The sequence below is a fragment of the Eschrichtius robustus genome, chromosome 19, assembly GCF_028021215.1.
Source record: "Eschrichtius robustus isolate mEscRob2 chromosome 19, mEscRob2.pri, whole genome shotgun sequence".
In the NCBI taxonomy this organism is placed as follows: domain Eukaryota; kingdom Metazoa; phylum Chordata; class Mammalia; order Artiodactyla; family Eschrichtiidae; genus Eschrichtius; species Eschrichtius robustus.
In genome coordinates, this window is record NC_090842.1 from 16,463,957 (window position 1) to 16,489,711 (window position 25,755).

Below are 25,755 nucleotides of genomic sequence, written 5' to 3' on the forward strand. Positions count from 1 at the left end.
GGGAAAAAAATAGAAGAAGGAATCCTCTGATGTCTCTCAACTCAGCTGGCCAAGGAGAGGCCGGCCAGGCGAGGTCTGGTACCGGCCGGCGGCGCAGCCCCGAGCCCCCGGGAGCCCCTAGTGTCCAGCGCAGAGGCCCCTCAGGGCGCTCGCGGCGCTGCCAGTGGGGCAGGGCGGAGAGCGCGCAGGTAGAGAAGGTCCGGCTGCCGCCTCGCCCCCTCGCCCGCTCTCGGACCCCGGGGCTCCGGCCCGGCGGCCGCGTTCCCGGCAAGTGGAGCCCTGGCGCGGAAGGCGCCCGGCCGGCCGGCCAGCTGCGGCAGCCGCAGCGACGGCTCCGGGCCGGGTGCGCGCCCCGCGCCGCGGCTCAGCCCGGGGCCCCGGCGCCTCCCGGGGTGGGGCAAAGTTGGGGGCCGAGGGCGGGGGAGCTCGGCACCGCGGACCCACCCCCCCCCCGCCGACCGCCGCCTTTGTCTCGGCGCCCGGACCCCGGCCGCCCTCCCGCCCTCGGCCCGCGCCCCGGCCGGCCCTGCCCGGCGGCGCCTCCAAACTCGCCGCGCGGGCCTCGCCCCGGGCGCCTCCACCCTCCCGGGGGTCGCCGGCGGCGGCGGCGCGGGGGCCGGGAGGAGGGGGCGGCCCGAGCTCGGCGGCGGCGGCGGCGGCGGCGGGAGGAGGAGGAAGAAGAAGAGAAAGAGAAAGTTTGGCGCAGGGGGAAGGCGAGCGGGACGCAGCGAGCGAGCAGGGCGCGGGCGCGGGGAGCGCGGGCGGCGGCGGCCGGGCGCGGGAGCCGGGAGGGGGCAGGACGAGCCCCATGCAAAGCAGCCCGGGCGCCCCGAGGAGCCCCGCGTCCGGGCGGTGGCGGCGGGAGGAGGAGGAGCAGGCGGCGGCGGCGGCGGCGGGGAAAAAAAAAAAAAGAGGGAAAAGTTGCCACTTACGCGGTTGCTTCTCCGGCGGCGGCGGCTGCAGAGGCGCTGCTGGCGGCGGCGTTGGCGGCGGGAGCTGGCGGCGCTTTTAATCCCGAAAAGAGGCGCTCGGGCCGCGGAGCCCATCAAGGCAGCAGCGGCGGCTGGCGGGGGTCGGCGGCGGCGGAGGACGCGCTGCTGGCGGCGGCGGCGGCGGCGGCGGCGGCGGAGCTGGAGCGCGCTCGGCGGAGCCCGGGGCGGGAGGCGGCCGCAGCCGGGGAGCCGGAGCCGCCGCCGCCGCTGCCGCCGAGCAGCATGGTTGGCGGGGAGTTTACAGCCCCCGGAGCGGGCAGGGGCCACGGAGGAGAAGCGGCGGCGGCGGCGGCAGCGGCTCTAGGCTGTAATTGGGATGCAAAGCAGGCGGTGGCGGCGGCGGCTGCGGCCGGGAGGAGGAGGAGGAGGAGGCGGCGGCGGCGGCTGCAGCGGTCGGAGGGGACGCGCTGGAAGTGGGAGCTGATGAGTGAAAAGAAAAAAAAGTCTTTGGATCTTTATTCTGCTAATTAGTTTCCTGCAAAAAATGGCTGTGATTAATTCAGTGCGCATGTGCTTCATTACCCAGGCACGACGGGAAGGGCTAATTAGCCACCTTCTGGATCAATAAGATTCAGCAAAAAAGAAAAGGAGGAGGTGGAGGGAGGCAGAGGGGAGGAAGGGAGGGAAAAAAAAAAAAAAAAAAAAAAAAACCAGGGGAAAGTGATGAGCAGGGCGAGGAGAGCAGGAAGAGAGGATGGGAGAAGAGCCCAGGAAGAGGGAGAGAGGCACCAAAAGTTTATGCATGTATTAAAAACACACACACACGCGCGCGCGCACACACCACACACACACACACACACACACACACACACACACACCGAGAAGAGAAATGCAGAGAAGCAACAATAGGAACCTGGCTAAGATTTTTTTAAAGATTTTTTTTCTTTCTCTTTTTTCTCTCTTTTCTTTCTTTCTTGTTTTTTCTTTCCCCCTTTCTTTTTTTCTTTCTTTTTTAGGCAAACGCAGCAATGTTTAAATTAAACAGGAAGAGAGCATCTTCAAAGAAGAGTAAGGGGGGGGGGCAATAATGGAGTGGGACAGCTTAAAGCAAAGATTTAAGTGAAAGAGCAGAGAAGCAGCAGAGACTTAGAATAGAGGCCACTTTAAATTGCAAATCGGAGATTTTTTTAAAAAGGAGGAAAATTACCCCCCCCAAATCAGAGGACAAATGGAGAAAACTTTAACCGTACCATAGACTAGACGAAAAAAGATATAATATGTTAATTTTGTCCTCTGAAATAAGACGCAATCAATCTTCTCTGGTTCTTTAGGAGAGGGGAAGGGGGGAGTGATGATTAGAAGTAAAAGGGGGAAAGTGAATCAGAACTGAAAGGGGGTAACTCAAGGAAAGACAAGAAAAGGAAAAGTTGCACTTGGAAACAAGTCCAACTTTCTACCTTTCTGGACTTAAGAGAAAAGTAAAATCAATTTTCTCGTGTAAAACCTGGAAAGCAGATGTTTTCAAAACACAGGAAGCTATTTTGCCATCAAAAGCAGGGATGTAATAAAGGCGGTGAAAAATAATTTCAGACTAAATTCGTAAGAAAGAAAGCCAATATATTTAAATAGCGAGGAAAGGTCTAGAATGGGGGGGGGGGATTACATACCCCTTCCCTAAATGCCAAAAAAAAAAAAAAGAAAAAGAAAAAAACAGTCTCATAGCTACCTCCAAGAGTTTGGAGCAGAGTCTCGAAGCCAAAGGGCTTGAAATGAGAGGATGGATTTCAGATAAAGACTAGGAGCGGTACATCCCACCAGAGCCCAAAGGAGATCCCTAGAATCAAAGACAGCAACCAGGGACCCTGCTACTGTGCCGATTCCCAGTACATCAAAGCCATCACTTAGGCGGGTGTATGATACCTCCAAAAAGCAAGCAAACAAACGCAGGAAGAACAGGACTCTCTCTCTCTCTCTCTCTCTCTCTCTCTCTCTCCCTTTTTTCTCCCCCCCTTTCAAATCCTAGCCTTACCATCACTGCTACTGCAATAGATTTTTTTTAAATGACAAGTATGTATTTATGTAAGTTCTAAATATGAACTAGTACCATTGAAATTACAATGTCTGGAATAAAATAAAATGCAATTTGCACTTTAAGTGATCTGCACACAAACGTAAAAACAACATTTATGTTTTTGAAGGCATTATTCGTGAACTCTAAACATCAGGTAGAGAGAGAATACGCACTAAAACATATTTTTTAGAGAAAAAAAATTTTTTGTCCCAGCCTAGCTGGATTATTTATTTTAGAAGGAATTGGGGAATTAATCGGGAAATCTGTTTGACTACAAGGGAATTCTTCATTTTGAGAGATTTTCCAGTGCTCTTAAGTGCATGCAGCTTCTTAGTCAAGACTAAGAGGAGAAAACCGGTTTAGGATTTTGCAGGGTTACCTCATCTAATCCTTCTGAATTCACTCTGGGAATAATGCTGTTTTATTTAGGAAAAAAATACATTTAGAAAAATCGGGGGTTTCCTCTCTATGAGCCAAATCTGGATTGCCATTCAAACTTTTCCTGGCTGCTTTCCACGCGGGACAGTAGATCAATAAAGCCAAGTCCAGCCTGGCTTGCTACAGGTTTCACCAGTCAGTGCTTGCAAAACCTTTGTCATTTTCTAAAAATAAAAAAGCTAAAAGTTATTGTAGAAGAAGGGGCTTTTTTTTGTCCCCTGCACAATGTGTCTTTTGTGAGGTTAATGCCATTCTGGGCTCTCGATAGCCCTGGACAATGGGAACTCTCCAGGAGTCTGCAAAGACTCTGGCTTTTTTCTTTCTTGATTTTTTTTTTTTTTTTTTAAGGGAAGGATGAAACATTCCTACAGCCCAAACACAACTTCTACTTTGATTAAATAAATATTTATCTTTATCATAGCCATTGTATATTTTTACCTTCAGTTTGTCCAGTTTCTGATTATTATTTTAAAATTTTCATTGGCAACAGTTAATCTTTTTTTTTTTTTTTCCCTTTCAGTCCAAAGTGCAGGTCAGTGTAAAGTGTAGCTGACTGAAAGAAGACTGGTAAATTCTGAATTTTTCCATTATACGTCAGGTAAGGAAAATTGTTCAGACCCTCAGGAGTATATTTGCTTCCTATTTATCTGTCTTCATGAATCTTCATAAATCTGTTAGTTTATTTTTTGAAGATGTACCAGAATTCAATTTCTCCTTGTAGATGCTGAAATCTCACTTAAATGCTATGTATTTATATTCTTTTAAAAATGTAACTAGTACTAGAAGCGAACTTGTAGCTTGTATCATATACAAAACGGCATGGAGGAAATCAGTCTCTCCAGTGGTATAGGCGATTTGAGGGAAATTCTGGATATAAATGTATTTCGTGTTGCAATATAGGAAAATGTCAGCTTAATCTGGTAAATACTTATGCTAATTTTACTGAGTGAATTCGTTATAAGGAGGAGAGGTACCAAGCTCATATGATTGAATAATGCTCAGGCGATAATCCAGCATCTATATGGATTATTTATGTACAAAATGAAAAAAGGAACCAAGAAATTCAGAATCTAAATCCTTCATTAAGCTGGCAAGAGGACAGAAAATTTTAGACCAATCTGTTTTTAAGACATTTACAGTAGGGAGGGAAAGTGGAATGTAGGCTAAATATTGCATTGATATGTATATTTCCCTGGCTCTCACTCAAATGAATGGATGTATACATGACCACAAAGATATATGCATAAATGAGTACATAAATATACATTTGAATGACTTTAGATGTCTTTGCCTCTGTGTGCACATGAATCTATGTGCACACAAATATACAAGGTGTACATAAATGCAGGTACTGTACAGAGCTGTGCTCTCCGGCTGAGGGTTTCTGTTTCCAGATCTGTTTGAAGCTACTTTTTTGCAACTATAACATAGAAATGTTGGTTTAATGATGAAGATATGGATGGCAAATTTGATTAAGAATCTGCTCCCCTGCAATTTTCAGAGTCAGTTTTCAATGTGAGCAGCTATTATTTGCTCCAAGGGCTAAAACATGCGATGGGCCAGTCTTTTTTTAAGGGAGAAGGGAGATGGACTTGATCTTAGCAGATCTCACTCCCAAAGAGCCTAGCTTCTGGGCCCTGGGTTCTCTTCTGCTGGGGGACTGGGGACACAAAAACAAAAAAGGGAGGAGGAAGGAAAAAGAAAACCCCGTGTGGAGGCAGGGGAGGTTGAAAGGCTGCCTCTCCGTACAACTCCAGAGCTAGATCTAAGAGAAGGGTTGCAGGGTGAAGAATGTGCGGTCCCTTTTTGAATGTATATTGTTATTCTAAGTCTATTGTATGTACGTGTTGCTGTCCTCTCATTTGCCACGACAACATATGGATTCCATAAATGCAGACATGCCGAAGTGCATCTGTCTGGGTAGTTAACACGATCCAAACATCCCTCTTCGTTCCGCTAACTCCGGCTTTTCCTCCGGCTCCCCGGCAGCGCTCTGGGCCGCCCGGCCCGTGCCCCAGGCTTGCAGCGCCCCGCAGTCTCGCCCTTTTGTGGTCTCCTAGTGGGATCCAAGGTGCCGCGCGGAGGAGGCGGGCTGCACCGCAGTGCCGAGGTCAGAGGCGCCGCTGCCGTCGGCCCCTGAGCGCGCGGGGACGAAAGGGTTAAGCTGCTCGAGCCCGGGGAAGGGGCTGCGCTCATCCCGGAGCGAGGTGCAGCCACCAGCAGCTGTGATTTAGGGGTCAAGTCCGAGATCACCTTTCTCCTGCCTCTGGAAATGGCAGAAGATGAGGTAGGGAGGGAGAAACAGGAGAGAGAGGCAGCCCGGCACTTGGCGCTCCATACATCCGTTCCCTCCCCGCGCCCCCCAGCCCACCTCCTGACCCCCAGACAAATCGAACAGTTCCCCCCTTTCTCCTAGGGGTGCAGGGCGAGGTGCTTCTGAGCGTCCAGAATTGCTCCACCCGCAACTCTGTCCTACGGTGAAACCACGGTGCCCTGAGCCTCAACCACCAAATCAGAAAGTTTGCTCTTAATGCACCAGATGGTGAGCAGCTAGGTCTGGGTAGAAAATGCTCTCTGCTTGTAGAAATCAGGGGTGCTCTTGGCAGAATGGGGGACTTTGGATGCTGGCACCAGTCCCTCAGACTCGGGTTGCACTCCTCACAGTCAAGAGCGGATGTACACAGTGGTGTCCATTACTTGCAGCTTCTTGCTTTGTGCCCGTATTCTTGGTCAAAAGCTTTCCCCCCCCCCACCCCGCATCTAAGGCAGCCTGAAGAATACTTTTGTGAAAATATATTTCATGCCTGCAAGATAACCAAAAACCAAATTCAGATTTGTTTCTGAGGCGTTTCACTGGAAAAGAGAAAAGCGACTGAAGTCCCCTTTTGTTTTGGCGCTGGGCCGGGTGAGCCAAGTTGTGGGTCTCAGTGCCCAGGTGATGTCCTAGGGACTGTAGGGGCATGTACACGGTGCCCAGAGAAGGAGCTTTAATTGAGAAAGGGCTTCCCAAATCCACCCCCACAGGGTTGGACTTCAGGACAACGACAGCTCTTTTGGAAAGTTACTCCAAGAAAAAGGAGTTTCTGGTGGGAAAAGAACTGGCTCGAAATGACAGAAAGGGGAACTAGATCCCTAGGGGACAGTAGGCAGGTGGGGGGTGCCGAGAGTAGATAGGGAGAGGAGGGAGCTAGGAGGTCCACATACAAGGGCACGGCCCGGGAGGCTCAGCGTCGCGCTCCCCAGACGCTCTCTCCAGCTGCCAGGGCGAGGGTGAATCACCCCGATTTCAGCTTCTGCTTCCAGGGCCAAGAGCGGACCAGCTGGTCCAGAAGGCAGCTGAGGTCTGTCTTCCGAGCCCCGCCGCCCTTTACCCCACCAGAGCCTCCAAACCGCGGAAATCAAACCAAATTGGCCGCTAGAATCTAGAGAGGTTTCATCCCTGGGGCAAGGGGGAGGGAACAGACTTTTTTTTTTTTCCTTTTGAACTCCCGATTCAAAAGAGACCACAACCTACTCTTGAGTGCCATCCCCAGTACATGGATTGTGGGTATATTTCATTCTTTCATTCTTTTCTCCTTATTTCTCAGAAGTAAAACCTTTAAAGAATTAGCCCCAAACTTGGAGCGCCCGGGTCCTTGAAAGAGTTCCAAATGATAAAGCCTGCCCTTCATTTCGAATACATGGCGCATTGTGAAAATGCAGGGCAATTAGTCAGTTCCAGGGTTTGAGTCAGATTCCCAGTTTCCTCGGCTCCTTTACAATAGAAATCTGAATTCCAGCCTTGGGGCAGGAGGCGCCTCGGAGCTGGTGGCTCTCCTAGGTTCCGCACCGCCCACACCACTGACAAGCGCTGGCTCCCCTTTTGGTGACCTGGTACCAGAAGTTTGCACTACATCTAAAGCCTGGGGCGGGTGAAGCAGAGAGAGAACTAACCTCATCTTAACGTAACAAAGTGAACAACTCGAGGACAGGAGACCCTCGGTCAGGCTACATGCGCTTTAGGGAATTCCAAGGGCTACTTGGCGGGGAATGATCGAGGCTTCCGACTCGCCAGACGGAGGCAGAAAAAGGGATCCTTGAGAGGCACGGGCGGCGGGCTGGGGAGCAAGGCGGCGACCGCGTAACTGGGACCTAGCACCCATTTGCCCAGAGCCTGCTGGGGCCGGCGTGGGGAGTCGGTGCCCATGGTAGCACGTGCATTGTTGACACGCAGACACGCAAGCGTGCGCTAATGGAGGGATGCGAGGCTGAACATTCCCCCGATGCCTGCGTTTCTTGCAGGCATGGCTTGTTTAATAGCCAAGGAATTGAGTGCCTGATATCCACCCCCCCCTTTTTTTTTTTTTTTTGCTGAGAAATGTAAAAAGGGACCTATACCGTGTACATATCCTGAAGAAACATGTGCATTTTTTTTCTTGATAAATACCTAGCGCCATAATATTTCTGATTTAAGGAGTGAGGGAAATCTTTGAAGTGAGGGAAATCAGTGGGGGACGAACCATCTTTTCCTGATTTTTTTGTGCTTCTCCTCAAAGACAGTAATGGGATTTAAAATGAGAGAGTCCCAGTCCTCATCCCCCCTCCCATTGCATTTCACTCTCTTTGCCCCAGAAAACATCTGCAGCAACCGACTGCACGTCTAAGGGGACGGTTTAAAGAGAAACAAGGTTTGGGACGCACATCAACTTTCTTTTTTTTTCAAACGAAGCTGGAAAAAAAAAAAAATCCAAGGACAATTTAAGCACCAAACGACATCGAACAGATATTTTTCCAGAGCAAAAATTTTCCAATTCGTTTGTTTCCTATTCTTAGAAATAGAGAAAAAGGCAAACCCAATCTTCCTGCACACGGATGGCACGAAATTTGGAACCAGCGCTTGGTTAAGGCCGGCGGGCGGAGAACGCCGCGCGGCCCCACGGGCTTCGAAGAGTCCAGTGCACGCCAGGCCCGGGGGGCTCTGGCTATAGCTGGACTCCCCGCGGATGTCCTGCGGGCCCAGCCTGTGCCGGGGCAACGGGCAAGACAGCGGTCCCCTGTGGGCACAGCCACCTCCCTGTTTAATTCCAAGGCCCAGTGGGGCAGCAGGGACATTCGACGCCACCTTCCTCTGGCCCGGGCATAGGGCGCACGCTTTTCACCGCTGCTCTCCTTCCCCCGGGGCTCGGTAGAGACCTTGCGCTGTTCCCTCCTTCCCATGAACCACAACCTCAAGGATCCCGACAGTTTCCCGAGACACTGACCACACAGTTCACTGAGCCAGGGCTCGCGTCCCTAAAGTCTGGCACACCCAGCCCCATTTCGGGAAAGCTTTATTCTCCCGCCGGCTCCGAGCTCCCGACAGGAAGCCCGGGCGCTCAGGCCCCTGGAGAGGCCAGCTGGGGAACTTAAGCCGGCGCAGAACCGCTGCCCTGGGACCTGGGCAACCCTCACAGGTGCGCGCAAAGCACGGCGGCTGGCTCTGGGGGGGGGGGGGGGGGAATGACCCCCCGCGGAGCAACTGGAGCTACCCTGCGGGGCGCCCCCCTCCCCCCCCCCCCCCAGAAAACCACCTCGCCCGGCGCCGGCAGCCACCTGGGAAGGAGAGGGCGTGGCGGCGGCGGGCGCACCTCTTGCGCTTGGCCTGAGACGCCCAGGCCCAGCGCCTGTCCCCGTTGCATCCCACTCCCCATCCCGGGCCGCTCGACGGCATCCTTTCTCCACCGCCCACGCCAGACTTCCCAGCTTCTTTCAGGACACAGGTGCCCCAACCCCAACCTGCGGGCCACCAAGCTGGGGGCAGTTGGGGGCCCTGGATCCAGCTGCAGAGAGCAAGGGGCGGGGTTCCCAGGCAACACTCCCAGCGGAGGCTTGGGGGGCCAGAGGGTGGTTCTGAACCCCACAGCCCCAGGGGAGCTGGGAGTGGGGGACCCCCTAGACACTCAGGCCTGGAGAAACAAGACTGGCCAAGGGGATGGGACTGGATGTTTAGGGTTAGCGAGGGCCCGATTTGAGCAGTGCCTGTGTCTGCGTGTTTGGTTCCGCGTGTCTCCCTCCCTCTCGTTTTGTCTGGGAAGAAAAAGGAAAGCGGGTGGATTTCTGCCGACCCCTCTTCCCGCAGTCTGGGAACGCTGCAGCAGGAAGAATTGCTCATAACGACACTTAAGCTCCGACACTTGAATGCTAAAGGTTAAACTCACAGTCTTCAGGGAAGGGCTTTCTGCCAACTGGAACAGTGGTGCGGCTGCCATAGGCTCTCCTCCACCCTGCCCAGCCCGCACTCCAGGTACAGCCAAAGTCACTAGCTCTTGGCCTTTGTGCCCTTCAGGGAGAGGTGCCCCCGGGTGGTGGCTATTCCCATCCCACCCCCGCCTCCAGGGAACCTTCTTGCCTCCTCTCCCCATTATTTATACCTCAGTTTGCCCTCAGCATCCCTCACGTGCCGGTTCCACCTGGTTCACACAGGCGGATACTCTGGGAGAAACCACACTCATCCCTTTTCCCTTTGCTCTGGGTACTTGGTGGCCCCTGCAACTTGGCGCAGACAAAACCAGAGCTAATATATTGAACATAATGCCTAGCATTGGAGGGGTCTGCAGGGAGACCTTGGTTATAAGGGGGGCCGGCGTGGGGGGAAGACAGATCCTTCAGGCTGGGAAGATTTCCCAAAAGGAACAGCCACAGGGGTCTCTATCCCAGGGACCCTGTGCTGGTGTGCTGAGAGGCTGAGACCAAGAGCATTTCTTTGCTTCCCGCACCCACGCCCCCCAACAAAGGATGGTGAGACTCATTTCAGCAGCCTTAAAAAGGGCATTCCCGTGGGAGATCGATGGTGTAGTAAAGGAGATGGAAATTAGCTCTCAGGAACCTGGCAAACTGGCCCTTTCCTCTTCCTCCCTCCTCCCTCCCTGAAGGCCTGCCACTTATTGAGCACCTACTATGTGTGGGTCCCCTGGAAGGCACTTTATAGGTTACTGTATTCAATTCTGCCAGTGGCCTTGGGAAATGGGTATTATTAGTCCCATTTTATGGATGAGAAATATCAGACTCAGAGATGAAGATCGCACAGCTATTCAGGGCTGAGCTTGAATGTGAACCCAGCTCCATCTGGCTTTAAAGCTATTTCTATTATACCGTCTGCCTCTTGTTAAGACAGGAGAACCAGGGGCTCAAGAGAAAATAAAAGAGAGATACGAGGTGCCGTGGGCTGAGGGGAGGGAAAGAAAAATACTGTGGGATGGGTTCTTTGGTTTTGGTATGGATTCCGGACTGGATCCAAGGCGAGGAGACGGGCTACTGAAGGTCATGGAGGATGTTGTCTCAAGGCCAAAAGACAGAAATGACAATGAAACACAACAGCATGAACAAGCTCCCAGGAGGACGGCAACATGCTGTCACCCCAAAACAGCTGCCCAGTATACCCCTGGATTTGTAGGCCTACGTTGGCCATACCAGGAGAAGTTCATACCCGACCTTTTGTTTTTCTTTGTAAATTTTCTTACTGTGTCTGAAGCTCAGACAAATTTCTAACTTCTGTGAGTCAGCAGCCTAACAGGAAGGGATGATCAGATGACCAATTACTCATGAACAAATATGAGGAAATCCAGAAGACCGGGAAGAAGAGACGGCAGCGACATCCAAATGGCAGGCCTTTGGAGGGTCTCCTAGTCCCTTCAGGGCTGGCCCCAGGAGCTCACTTTTGCAGGCCTTGGTGGGGCGGGTGGAAGGGTAGGCACAGGGGAGGGTCTGTGCTGCAGCCAGCCTGCAGCTCCCTCCGAACAAGAATGCCTGCTGTGTGGATATTGAGGTTTGCCATGGGAGAGTCTTCCCCCAACTCTGGCCACCAGGCACTGAAACACTCTTTCTAGGGGCTCTACAGCATGGGGATACGGTGAGCAGGTCAGCAGCGAGGGCTGACGTCTCCTCACTGGGTTTCACTGGGCTGACCTGGGCTGAAACTGCACAAGAGTGAGTGTGCGTAATTGGGCAGGACTGGCCAGGCCCCCACGGAGGGGTTGCTGAAAGCCTTGTTAAGGAAGTCCTCCTGACCAGGGAATCCAGTTACATAATGCTGCAAAAATAACTCTGGGCTGGGAGTCTTGTCAGAGTGACGTATTTTGTTAACGGAGAGGGGTATCAAATATCTATCTTTCAACCCAAGGGCTGAAAGTACACTTGTAGCACTGATGGACCCCTCCTCCCCCTCCAATGAATGGGGGAAGCGGAAGGCAGGGAGGAAGCAGAAGCAGCAAGGATGAACGTTTTCTTCTCCCTTCCTTTTTCCAGGGGTAACTAAAGCCAACTGTTCACCTCAGCTGTATTCTGCCGGCTCCCAAGTCCAGGTACACAGTCACATACACGCTCAAATTCGTCTTGCAGGGGTCCCTGCTCTGAAAGGATCAAGAAGAGTTGAGGGGAAGGAATGATGGGGGAGAGAGGAAGAAATGAGTAGAAAAAGAGTGAGAAAGAGTTCTGTTTTGTTTGTTGGTGGAGCAGGGTGGGGACGAATTATTATTTCTATGTCCACTAGACTAGGCCTCCCACTACCATGACCAACTGATCCCACTTTGCCCAAGACTATCCTAGATTTAAAACTGCATCCCAGAAATGCCCTCAACCCTGGAAGACTGAGACAGTTGGCCACCCTCCCTCCCACAGGCTTTGGCCAAATTTCCACAAGGACGTAGAAAATTATGACCAAAATAAGGTAGCTCCTTTCAATTCAAAATTATTCAAAGAATGACCTAAATAAGCTATTGCAACATGATACAAAGGCCCTATTTCCAGGAATTTGAAGAAAGAGCCATGTTCTTCTCCCCACCCCTACCATTTTGGATTCTACAGCCTTCCAAGTGGAAAAATTACCTGTTCCATCCACTCTGCTTTTCAGATAAAGTTTCCAGACATGCTTTTGCCATTCTAAAATGCTCTGCCCTGTTTGGGTTGGGAACCATCATTTTGGGGAAAAAATCAACGACAACAACTCTGTTTGAAAGTCACAGTAACTTGTCTTTTTCACCTCATCTCTTTCATGGGGTCTCCATTCCTCCTGTGGCACCATGGTCACTACTGAGCTGTATCACACTCCTTTAATATATTCACCTTGAGTCTGTTAGCATTTTCTTTTTCCTAATCTTGATAATCACAGCATCTGATCCTTTCATTCTAAACTGCAGCCTTCCTATCCATCCTTCATCGAGACCCATCTGACCCTCTTCCAAAGGAGACAAATGAGGATAAGCAACCCACCCCCCAAGACACAGCATCTGAGCTTAAATTTATATTCACCCCACCTCTGTTCTTTTTTAAAATCAAAATGTCTCTTAACTCCTTGAGCTAATTATAAAAGCAAATAGCTTTCCCTCCCTGAGTCATGTTCCTTGGCTCGTAAAAATGCAATTCCACTCCGAGACCACCTTGTCACAAACATGAAAAAAACCGGCTTGTTCAGGACGCCACAGAGAGGAAAGGGTGAAGTGGCAGGGCCTCCCACCCTCCCCCAGAAGGCTCGGCCTTTATGGAGTCTATTTCCAGTCTGTTTACCTGGCAAGGACCATGTGACCAATCCAGAAGGAAATGCTGACATCATTGTCTTTCTCTCACACATGTGCAGCCTCCCTCCCTCCCAGCTCGGCCGCATTCCGGCATCCATTCTGCCCGCCTCTCTCCGCCACCGGCCTCCTCCCCCCACCACTCGCGCCTGCTCCCACTTATTTCTCTGTCTTTCTCGTGTCACACTTCCCTTTGTTTTCTTGTTCCTTGTAGGCTGTCTCCTAAGCTGTCTTGGACACACACACACAGACACTCTTCTGTAGGCCCTTTTCCTTTCCCTTCTTCCACAAGCCTTTCTTCCCCTTTCATTCTCTTTCAGATCTGTGGCTACTGAGTCTTCACTCTGTTTTAAAAATACACTTCCTCTTTCTCTATAGGTTGGAGATTGCTTAAAAAAAAAAAAAAGTCTGTAAGGCCTAGAAAACCTTCCAGACCAAGGACGGGGGAAGGGCAGAGCAAGGCTGCTCTGTCCAGCCACTCAATTTCCTGCTCCAGTGGGCTTAGAGATTTAGGTGTTGGGGGTTTGGTCAAACAGGCCTTCTTTCTTTCTTTCTTCTCTGCCTTTCCGCTCCCGCGTTTCCACCACTGCTGCAGGCAGGGGCGCCCTTCCCTCCCCACAGCCAGACCACAGGCCCCAGCAGCCTGTGCAGAGGCGGCACCTGTAACTGGGTCGTGGTCTCTTCTCGGCTGCTGTTCCTCATTTTGCCAGGGGCCCAGGAGGCTTCTCAGCGCCCTGGGTCCAGCCCAGGACCCAGGGAGTTCTGAAGACTCAGGAGTCAGGGAGGAAGGGCGGCGATCAGCGCAGGTGCCTCCTGCCTGCTCAAAGGGCTATTTAGACGAGGAACCGTGTGGCCGGGCTCTGGGGTTCGGCTGCTCCCAGAAAGCTTTCTTGGTTCATGTGGGCACACAGCCAAAGCATGCCGTTTAGAGGAAATGTTTAATAAAGACACGAGAGCCTCAAACTGTTTATTTATCCTTACAGAAAGGTGGAGATGTGATGTCCCTGGAAACTGCCTCAAAAGTAGACCACGAGGTGGTGAGGCCGGAGGGTAAAACAACCGGGGCGATCGCAGGGAACGGCTGGCCTGGCCAAGGGGCAGAATGCAGATTCTCACCTGCCCTTTTGCTCCCACCTTCCACCCCAGGCTGTTCTCTCCTGAGTTCATACACGTTAGAGTTCGGGATGGGGCAGTGAGGTAGAAGGGGGAATGGGACGGTCACGCAAAAGTGAAGTTATTAAGCAATCATTACCTAAGGTGAGAACTCATAATCCCCAACACGCATAAAGGTGGGACTCTAAGGGAGGACGTGCTTTCGTGGGCAAGTTTACCACCAGGTTATACGGAAAATCAGAAATACAACATCCTGTTGGAGGACCCTAGTAAAATCTAGAGAAGGGACTTTCGACGTTAAAAGAGTACTGGTCTTCAATGTTCAGATGCATTCCTGTTTCTTGAGAAACACTTCCAGTACTGTTAAACTGGCCCTGGCAGCCAGCAAGGAGAGCATTCAAGTATTATGACGTTACCTTTTGGAGGCCTTGTCACAGATCAGTGTACAATACTGGCAGAAGGGTCTGGTTCAGTAGGTCCGGTTATAGATGTGTCTCTTCAGGCACGTCAGGATCTAAATCCTCTTCAGACATGCTGGAAATCCAGGACTTTCGATATGTTGTAGAAGTTCTAATTTTAACTTCCAAATGTTATAGGCCAAGGACTTGCTGTCTTGAGTTGTCAATTAGGCAGATAGCTCTGTGGGTCAAGTCAATGATTTTTGTGGTTTTAGAACCTGCATAAAGTGGTGTTGAGAGTCTCAATGCCATTCTTATCATCTCCATGAATATTTATGGAGCCCGCCCTGCCTTAAAGTACAAAAGAATAAGATGGAGCACAGGTTCCCGGCCGTGGGCTGGAGAAGCCTGTGGCACGGACTTTACACTACCCAAGCGAAGCCCAAAGTGGTAGAGAGAGGTGACATAAGGCGATGGGAATTATGCAGAAAACATAAAAGTGTTCTCGATCTTTCAGTATGGCAACTTTCAACTTGGAGGGATCTGGGAAAGGATGTGTGGGAAGTCCTTTCCCCATCCTTGAGTCTAGCTCAGGCTCACCTCCTCACGTGGACCCCGCCCCCTGGCCCAGTGTTGAAGTCAACCTCATCTAGTTTCTCATATTCAGCTCTCTGGGTAGACTTCCTGGATTAGTTTATACAGGCGGCAAAACAGCATCCATAAGATCCATTTGTTTCACTACTCAATACCTGTGATGATGTGAAAATGCACATGCATTTATGAATAGATTTGTATTCTTGTTATGGGTCACCCCACCTGCTTCCCCCAAGGGTAGGCACCATATGGCGCTTACACTGTACACATCTCCATAAATGCCCACAGTGCTAATTGGTACTCAGTGATGTGCCCATGGTGAAGAGGAGAATAATGATAATGTTGATGATGACGACGATGAGGATGACAGAGATGACACTGAATTGCTAATGATTCCAGGATGAAAACAGTTCTGGGCATAGAGATATGCTTAACAAAGACAGAATGAATGAATAACGTTTAAGACTTCCACTGAGTGTTTTTCTGAGATCTGGTTCTTTATTTTTATTTAAAAAAATATTTACTCTAGTATTACTTATTAAAAGAAACAATCTCAACTGCTGAGCCTGTGGGCCGGGCCAAAATGGCATAACAATAACACAAAGTGGATTGACAGTCGCTTTTTATCATCAGCCTATTTTTAAAAACATGATTTAGTTACCTAATACTTCTCGCTCTTAAGGCAAATGACCACAGAACAGAAAGTACTTTGCTGGTACCTAAACCATAGATAGACTCTCTCCCCCTGGGTTAAATCTGTTAGTATTGGGAAATGAGGCAGAGATTAAGGTATACTATCAAGGACGAACTTTCTCCATATACAGGTATCTGATATACCCAATTCCGGCCATAAAGTTACTGAAATATGAGGAGCTCAAGCACCCACCAGACTTCCTCAGGTGGGGTGTTGGGAAGATTAGTAGTTAAAAAATGACACAAGTTAGGAAGGTACGTGGGTTCCCTGCAGCAGAGGGCATACGCACATCCGAGAAATAATCATCAGCCTAATATCCTCACCATTTCTAGCAACAGACTCTTTCCTAGGCTGGAATAGAATTTCCAGAAGTATCTTTCCCTTTTGGAATTACAGAGTCTGACAGATTTATTTCCACACATCTCACTTGCTTTCAGAGTTATTGTTTCCTCTTATTTTTTCCCCCTCCTCTTTGGTGACAGAGAAGCCTGAGAACCAGTTCTGTCAGGAAGTTCTTGGGGAATTTTCAGAAGGATGTACAAGCAGGATATATGAATGACTGTGAGCAGCCAGCATCCATTTTACTTGACAAAAACATATATATTCATAACTGATCTTCTGAGCATATCTACATAATCAAAACCATGAATGATGAACACATCAGATACATTTTTCAGGACTCAAAGGGTCCTTCTGGAGTAAGTTGCCATCATTTCTTCCTCTTAAAGCAGATCAGGTAACTTCTCCTCTGTTGCAGAGCCTCTCAAAAGGGACGTGCCATTAAATCCAGACCCCAGGATAGGTGCTCAGTTGCCCCCTGGACATCTAATGCAATCCCCAAATTTTCTGAATTTATCGACCAAGATGTTGGATGGAACAGGTTCAAGCATCTTGCTAAATAAAATATAGATTACATTTATCATTTCCCCTCAATCTACTAAAATCTTGGTACTCTTTCATGGAAGGAAATGAATCAGTTTGACAGGACTTATTCTGTCAAGTGATATAGGTTCCCAACACTGTATTCACTACAGATTATTCTAGAAATGATTTGGTGATTTTTTTTCAGGTAAAGTTCCAGATTAGGACATTATGAACTTCCCTTTTGCTTTGTAAAAATAGAGGCATTAATCCTGCTTCTTTTCAGTCCTGCCAAGTTTTTAAAAACAAAGTTACTCTCCCATGATTTTAGCCAATAATGAGATTCCCTTATAAAAAACGTCTGCCCTGCAAAGAATTTACTTAAAAAAAAAAAAAGAAGGTATTTCTACCAGCGTTTAAGGACTATTTAAAAGTTGACCATGAAAAAACAACGAGGAAGCAAATGGTCAAGGCTTAAGACCTCTACTTTGACAGGCCTGTTTTCAGTTTTCCCCCACGGATTTAGGTATTATCTGAAAAGATTTCTGAATTGAATGGGTTCAAGGCCAAAGACAGCTATGGTGAATTTCCAATTGTGTCAATCTTGCAAGCTTCAGGCAAGTCAAAGCCATTATTTTCCATAAGTATATTGCAAATCCACTAGGAAGTAAATGAGAAAAATAGAAGAAAACATATAAGAAGCCTCGTAGCTTACACCTCTTAACATAAATTACAGTGGCCATAGGGTCTGCACACTTCCTAAAATCTCAGGGCTTAGTAAAAGCCCACCATTTCTAGAACACACGCTGCATGATACCATCTCAAAGTCAGAACAGCCCCAGTTCTGTAAAGACCAAGATGGGAGCACAGAGGTGACATTCTTGAAATAAAATTCAAATATCTTGAGTACTTCTGAGTAAGTATCTCTAGAGTGTAGAGTTTCTACGTTTCGTGGAGGTAGATGCTTATTTATTCAGAGGCTCTGAAGAAGAAAACCCCATTGCCCTTGACAGGTCAAAGCTTGGTATTTACCAATTTTTGTGAGCCTGAAGTTTAAGTTGTTTTTTTTTTTTTTTTTTTTAATCATTTCTTGGGTCCACCAGGCCAGTTCCCAGCCCATGTTACCCCCAGCTGCCTGCTCTCTTCACTGAAGCCTTTGGATTGATCAACACTGCAGGAATGCAAAGAACTTGAGTTGAATGTACCCTGTTAAACGTTCTACAATGCAATAGCCAATCATGGATGGCTGCTGGCTCCTCAACGAATTCCACAAACCTGCTACTCCACACTTCTTCCACATTCCTCAAGCCCTCACCAACCCTACTCTTTCTTAACTCTGGACAACACATTTCAACCCCTTGTTTCTTGAAACCATAATTGGAGTGAACTTCAACTTGCCCATTGCATTACCCTAAGGTACCTTGCACGGCACCCCCTTTTCCACTATAAAATGCCTTTGGATCCTTAACCATTACATCCTTTCTTCTATTCTGCTTGCTTCCACTGCAAATCTTCCCTGGGCTCTAGAGCCCAACCCTTCTAGGTCCATCCAATCCCCTGCTTCTTCGTGTATTTATCTCTCTCTACTCCCATCCCCGCCATGTGCCTGCCCCCATCCCACTCCTAGCTTTCTTTAATCCATCCATTTTTATTTGGAAACCTAAACATGCTCTATTCTCTCCTGTTAAAAATGAAATAAAACAAACAAAACTTCCCTCGATCCTACCACCTATTCAACGTCCCACTCTTCCTTTTACCACCAACTTCCTAAAAGAATCATTTAAACATGTTCTCCAGTCCATGATTGAACACCTCTAGCCCTGTGCGCCTCTGCCTATTGGAGAAGGATGGTCACTATTTTGAGCCTAACTTGATTCCCCCGTAGCTCCTGCACACTGATTCTAGTGTCATTCTGTGAGGCCACACAGAGCAAATTTATGCAGATCACCTTTCTCCGGTTCTGTCCTCTTCTCTCTGGTCTTTCTAGGCACTGTCAGTTCCTTCAACAATTCTCTGCATCACCTGGTTCTGAGTCCCTCTGCCTCCCTGTTTCTAGTTTGATTCTCTTCTTCAAGGGTCATGGCCCAAGATTCAGTGTAAATTACTCACATCTGCTCTGCCTAGCCCAGTAGAGCAGGGTTCTCACCTCCTTTGTTCTCCTCATCACACTTTACTCAAAACCATTGCTGAATTCTCTTCCTATCAACTCAGACCTCCAAGACAGTGGTTTGCAAAGTGTGGCTTACAGAGCTTCTACCACAGAATGGCCTAGGAGCCTTAATAAATGCAGATTCTTGGGCTCTACCTCAAACTTGTTGAATCTGACCATCTGAGGGTGACACCTGGGAATCCACACTTTAAACAAGCATGCCAGATGATTCTTTTTTTTTTTTTAATATAAATTTATTTATTTATTTTTGGCTGCATTGGGTCCTCATTGCTGCGAGCAGGCTTTCTCTAGTTGCAGCGAGCAGGGGCTACTCTTCGTTGCAGTGCGCAGGCTTCTCTTGCTGCGGAGCACAGGCTCTAGGTGCGCGGGCTTCAGTAGTTGCGGCTCACGGGCTTAGTTGCTCCAAGGCATGTGGGTTCTTCTCGGACCAGGGCTCAAACCCGTGTCCCCTGCATTAACCACTGCGCCAGCAGGGAAGTCCCCCAGATGATTCTTAATGCACACAAAATCTGGGGGAAACATCTGTTGCCAAGCCTGGCCCCCTGCCCCTCTCTTCGTGCAGATGGGTTTTTGGATTCAAGACAAGCCCTTCTATTTTCTTGTTTTATGTTTTATCTTGTTAGATCTGCTGCATTGCCCCAACTTATCAAAATCTGTTGAGTTCTTCATCCTCAACATATGACTTTATGACAACCACACACGGATCGAGATGAAAAACCTTAAAGTCATAGCACAGGGAATCTCTCTTCACATTGACACCAATGACGACAGTCAACCAACTACTAACAAACTCATACTTTGTCTTCTTTCCCATGAGATAAATGGACAACTTGTCATTTGCCAAGTGCCTCAGGAAAGCCCAGCTATTTTTTGTCTTCCATATTTCCTTGATCCACCGGTCTATTCTAACCCTGTCCAAGAGGGAAATGAAACATTCTCACAGGCCATTTACATATGCATTTTAGAATCTGTGGCCAGGCAAAGGACGGCAGTGTGCAGAATCCACCTTCTTTTCCTATGACCTTGTTCTGAACACCTATGGCACTTAGGTTCTAGGACCCTTGACTTGTATTATGAATGTTCTTGTCCACATTTGACTCTACTACTAGACAAAGAGCTCTTGAACTCTGAAGTTGTGCCTTATGTGTCTCTAAATATCTCACAGTAACTAGCACAGCGTCCTACTTGGTAACTTTTCTTCGAGTGAATGAATGGATTTTACATTTTATTCCCACTGATTTACTTTCACTTTTTGTGCAAGATGAAAGCAGACTCTGCAGTGAATATTGGGAGACTACGCTTCTTAGGCGCAAAGGAAGTGGTGGGCCTGGACAGACCTCCACAGGCCCAGATGTTGCTCTTAGTCGCTACTCACTCAAATGAGCTTGTTAGAATAAAGGCTCTCTTTGAAATGAAGTGTGATGTAAACACTGAGAAATGATGACACAGTTTCTGAAACATCACAACTTTACTAGAATCTGTGGCAATGGCCAAATGAGACGCAGGAAACGGCGTTTCAAAAAACCCTTGGCTTAGTGGAACCACCAAAGTCAGCATAACAAGCAGATAAAGTTTCTTATGGGCTTTCTAACAAGACCTCTTGTGATGACAGAGACAAGTGTTTCCGTAGGACATGAGATGGCTGGACAAGGAAATCTAGCTTCTCCCTACATCACAACTGCTAACACATCTGAGTAATTCTCTGATACATAAGATAGTGAGGGTAAAAACTATAAATGAATGGTGGAAAATTTTGCAGTTTCCTTGGGTCAAGTGACTTCCCTCGTGGTCAGGTCTTGTCTTTCCTGTTTCTTAGAGGCCAGAGAAGATTCCACAAGTACTCCGGAACATTATTCCACTGGAAAAGCCACATAGCCCCACACAGCATGAGGTCTAGAGCAGTGATTCCCAACTCGGGGGTGTGTCTGCCTCCCTACCCCAGGGACATTTGGCAATGTCTGGAGACATTTCTGCTTGTCACAACTGAGGGACAGGTGCCACTGGCATCTAGTGGGTAGAGGCAGGGATGTGGCTAAATATCCTACAGTGAACAGGACAGTCTCTCTCTACCAACAAAGAATTATCTGGTTCAAAATGCCAAGAGCAATTATCTCAATAAAAATTTTCAGGATTGATATGTATACATTACTATATTTAAAATAGATAACCAACAAGGACCTACTGTATAGAACAGGTAACTCTGTTCAATATTCTCTAATAATCTAAATGGGAAAAGAATTTGAAAAAGAAGAGGTACTTGTATAGGTATAACTGAATCACTTTGCTGTACACCTGAAACTAACACAATGTTGTTAATCAACTGTACTCCAATATAAAATAAAAAATTTTTAAAAAGCATCAAGAATACCACTACTGAGAATCCCTGATCTATAGCTATGCCTCTAGGCCCAAGTCTGGAAAGACTGGTTCATTACAAAGGGTCATGTAATCACCTGTTGTGGGTCTGTGAAGTAACTCACAGGCGACAAACACTATAAGATACTTTGCAGTTCCATGGTGAGGTGAGGGTACCAAGGCTGGAAGCCCTACCTAGTGCACTGGTTTGGATGGCAGCCTGAATGGAAGTGGAGAGGTTCTAGAATGCTCCTGATAGCTATAGGTTTGACCTCAGAGTAGCTTACTGGAAAGAGCCTTGGTGAACCCCACTCAGAGGGCAACCTCCTTCTCTGCAGATGGAAGAATGAAGGCTCAGTAGAATCATGCAAGACGCATCAATGAGCCACGTTCATGGTCATAAAAGGGCTATGAACAACAGCTAATAAAGATGTAACTGGACAACGGAAGGCTCCAGGAATGTGAGGTGGACGTGAAGCAAATGCACCAACTGCAAAGTGTGCTGGGTTTTTTTGCTGACTGCAGGAAAGTCTCGGTTCTATAGGAATGAAAGGGGAACTCATTTTACCTGAAGCCCTTAGATGACAGATACATTTAGCCCAAATTCCTAGTATTTTTGATATGGCCAAGATTTTAAACCTCACCAGTTTTATAATCATAGGGAAGCTGGTAGATTTAATGAAGCCTCCAGGTGCCTCTTGAGAGATGATTACAGTTCTAATTAAAAATGGAGGATGACAGACAAGAACCCCACAGGACTCTATAAGCAAATGGCATTCATACACCTTCTTTCATGGACAAGATTACTTTGTTCATGTCAAAGTAATCTTTGGGCTCTTTCCAGTGGTAAGTGTCACCAAATTCTAATAACCTATGAGATTTAATGTGGTTCAAAGATCAGAAAATGTTTTAAATTGTAAGGGACAAGAAAGTTTATCGGCCAAGCCAGACTTCCATTTCTTTTATTTCATATACCTGTACTTACCATCTCCATTGATTACATATAGCCTGGAACACAAGAGGAGTCACCTGGATGACGTCTGTCTTAGTGTCAAGTCTAGGCATGGAGAAGCACAAGGGAGAAATGAGCGGGGCAAATGAGGATTAGGGCTCAGAGTAGGTTGTGGGACCACAAATCCAGGTAATCACACGAGATTTAAAACATTAACAAGGAGGTCTTGAAGTTCAAGGCCATCCAATGTATAGGCTCAGGAGATCAGGGATATTGAGACAACTGTTTCAGAAGATAGAACTGCTAATAGGAGCTTGTCTTATCACAAGAAGGGTGGTCTTCTAACCCCTAGTGTGCTGGCCACGTTGGCTAGTCATTGGAGAGTCTTGGCCCTGCATAGGTCCTGAAAGGGAGGTCATTCTACTTAATCTCTACGGGAGGGCTGTGGAGGAGGGGTGTAGGCAGAGAGAGCCGGAAGCAGAAGGGTGTGGCTCATGGGAAGGCTTAGGCTTGGGTCGGGCCTCTGCCTATGGATATAATACAGCCCCGGGCCTGGATCTCAGGAGCCTGCATAGCCATACACCTACTTCCAAAGGCAAAGGTGCTGTTTCATCTTTAGTACGCACTTGCATCTCTTCAATCAATGCATATCTTTTACCAAGGAGAAATCAAAAAGGAGAGAGTTAGGTCAACATGAAATCAACTATATCATTGAACAAAGGGTCTATCCAGAGAAAACCACAGTCTGAAAAGACACATGCACCCCAATGTTCATTGCAGCACTATTTACAATAGCCAAGACATGGAAGCTGCCTAAATGTCCATCGACAGAGGAATGGATAAAGAAGATGTAGTACGTATACACAATGGAATATTACTCAGCCACAAACAAGAATGAAATAATGCCACTTGCCGCAACGTGGATGGATCTAGAGATTATCATACTAAGTGAAGGAAGTCAGACAGAGAAAGACAAATATCATATGATATCACTCATATGTGGAATCTAATATAAAAAAAGATACAAATGAACTTATTTACAGACTTACAGATATTGAAAACAAACTTATGGTTACCAAAGGGGAGGGATAAATCAGGAGCTTGGGATGAACATACACATACTACTATATATAACATAGGTAATCAACAAGAACCTACTATATAGCAGAGGGAACTCCACTCAATATTCTGTGATAACCTATATGAGAAAAGAACCTAAAAAAGAATGAATATATGTATATGTATAACTGGATCACTTTGCTGTACATCTGAAACTAACACAACATTGTAAATCAACTACACTCCAATAAAACTAAAATTAAAAAAAATCAAAAGTGTAATGCAAGAAACATCAAGGACTCCACTGTGATTAAATCATGGATGTGGTGCCCACACTATCCATGGACCCTGCATTGACTGTACTGTTAGGAATCAGGGTACAGGTCTCAGAAGTCCTCTGACTCACGATTCATTCCTGGATAGGATGAGTGAACCAGGCAGAGCTCCCATCCTTACAGACACAGAGCCTGAGGCAGGATGTCACCCTGAGAGACTGAACTGCAGGCTTTAATAATGATCATCAGGTTTTTTTTTTTTTTTAACCAATGACTGGAAAGGTTTGGAGATTCTCCCCCACCAATGTCCAGGCCTGGGCAATTGTCTGCAGGGTGTAAGGATGAAGAAATATTCCTGAACCCAGGCTGTGGTTGCTTTGAGGCTGTGGATCCCTGAACTCATCTCCAGCCTCGATTCTTGCCTAAATCCCGGATGTGACCCACAAAATATCTACCCGTGATTTCTCAATAGACTGTGGTTCCTTTGCTGGGAATGCCTTCTCCCGCTCTGTCAATACCTACCCAAAACATCTCCTCTGAGACACCCTCTAGGCTGAGCTACTTTCTTCCTGCTCTGTGCTCTCCAAGTTCAGTGTACGTAACTCTATTTAAAATATATTGGTGATTATTTGTCTACTTGATTCTCTCACTCGTGAAGCAGAGAGTACTTTGAGCTCAGGGACCATTTGTTTAAGTACATGAGTACTGTGTGCCTTACCCAGTGCCTACCGTGTATAGTATATGTTCAGTCAATGCTGGTGGAGGGAAGGAAGGAAGGAGAGAAGGAGGTTAAAGAAGGAGTAAAGACCTCTAAGCAGGCAGACGGTAGTGTCAGGCTCTTCCAAAAGGGATTTTGGCCAGCCAGCCTGGGACAGACCATCTCGGGAGATCTACAGAGGAGTGGGCCATGGTTGTTAGTGGCTGCAGGGCTGTGATCCCCAGTGCAGCTACTGGCAGAACCCTGGGGAATCCCTCTTTCTTGGCCCAGCTAGTCACTTAGCTTCCTGAAAGGCCAGTGCACGGTTCTGTGCTGGCGACACTTCTGCAGAGCCAGCCAGCACCAGCCCGCGGCTGGCTATGCCAGAGGGCGCCTAGCACCCCAGAGGCTGGGCCTTGCTAAGTTCCGTCACTGTCCTACCAGCTTCCTCTGAGGCCTCCGATATGTGATATTATCGTTATTTGATCATTATTAATAATGAAAAATAGTTAACCTTAGTTTTGGTGAATTGCTTTTATCTGTTGCCTATTCCTCATCCAGCGAAAGAGTTTGCAGAGCTGGGTCCTCATTCAGAAATTCCTCAATATGCAGCTTTTGAAAGTGCTTCTTAATTCTCCAAATATTATCCGTTGGTGACAAAGAGTATTGTAGCTGACAACCCTGAGTGCAACTATGAGGATTTTTCAAGATCTCCGAACTTGACAACACAGATCTCTTCTACTTTCCACTCCTTGCCATTCGTTTCTGCAAACCACTAACTTCAGTGTTCACGAGATTCAATAGAACATTCAGCACACATCCTTCACTGCTCTTAGAAATCAGTTCTGTCGATGGATAAGCTATTCAGAGAAAGTGCTTTTAAGCTCGTCGTTGAACATGGTAATGTAATATCCTGCAATCGCAGAGTCAAAGTATGTTTGAACGAGAAGGGATCTTGTAGGTAGACTTGTCTGAACTGAGGACGCTAATGCCCGGCTGGAGAGGGTAAGTAAGTTGCCCAAGGACACACAGCGAGTGAATGGCCGAACCTGGCTTGAACGTAAACATGATGATCTTAAACCACCTTTCTGCCACTAAGTATTGATGGTATGTGTATATGTATGTTCATATATATGTACATATATATGGTAATATATATATATATATATACACACACACACACACACACACACACACACACACACAAACTAGAAGAAGCAAGTCTTGCATCACATAGACCAAATTGTCTACAGAAAGCGACAGCCCTGCTAAAACAATAACCCATTTAAATATAGGGCATCCTGGTCAGGAATAGGCCCAGAGCTTCACCAGCCCTGGGCCCTGATGGAAAACAGGGCATTGTTTCCATCCAAACCTTGCACTGAGAGGCAGTCTGTCAGCTGGCAATGACCTCGTGAGACAACTTTGGGGAGAGCAAAGGGCCGAGAAGAGAAAGGCCTCATTCTCGCTGCAAACAGGAAAAGGAAAGAGAAAAAGAAAGCTCTGTCTCCACACAAGGTTTGCTGGGCTGGCTATGAACTGTTCCAGTACGTTCCATCAAATAGACGCCTTCATAGAGTCAAGCCAAGCGCGAACAGCGGGTCTGGGACTCCCATTCC

The 25,755-nt window shown here is 47.9% G+C and overlaps 1 protein-coding gene across 2 annotated transcripts in view; it reads right to left on the bottom strand.

Moving 5' to 3' along the window:
- Window positions 1-25,755, bottom strand: part of ZFHX3 (zinc finger homeobox 3) — a 277,898-nt gene that overhangs the window by 251,517 nt on the left and 626 nt on the right. Inside the window, exon 1 of one of the 2 annotated variants that reach the window (XM_068527602.1) lies at window positions 933-995. The exons of the other annotated variant lie outside the window; for it this stretch is intronic. The gene's annotated coding sequence lies outside the window, so the exon portion shown is untranslated. Of the gene's footprint in view, window positions 1-932; window positions 996-25,755 lie in introns of those variants that run through there. 2 annotated transcript variants of the gene reach the window in all.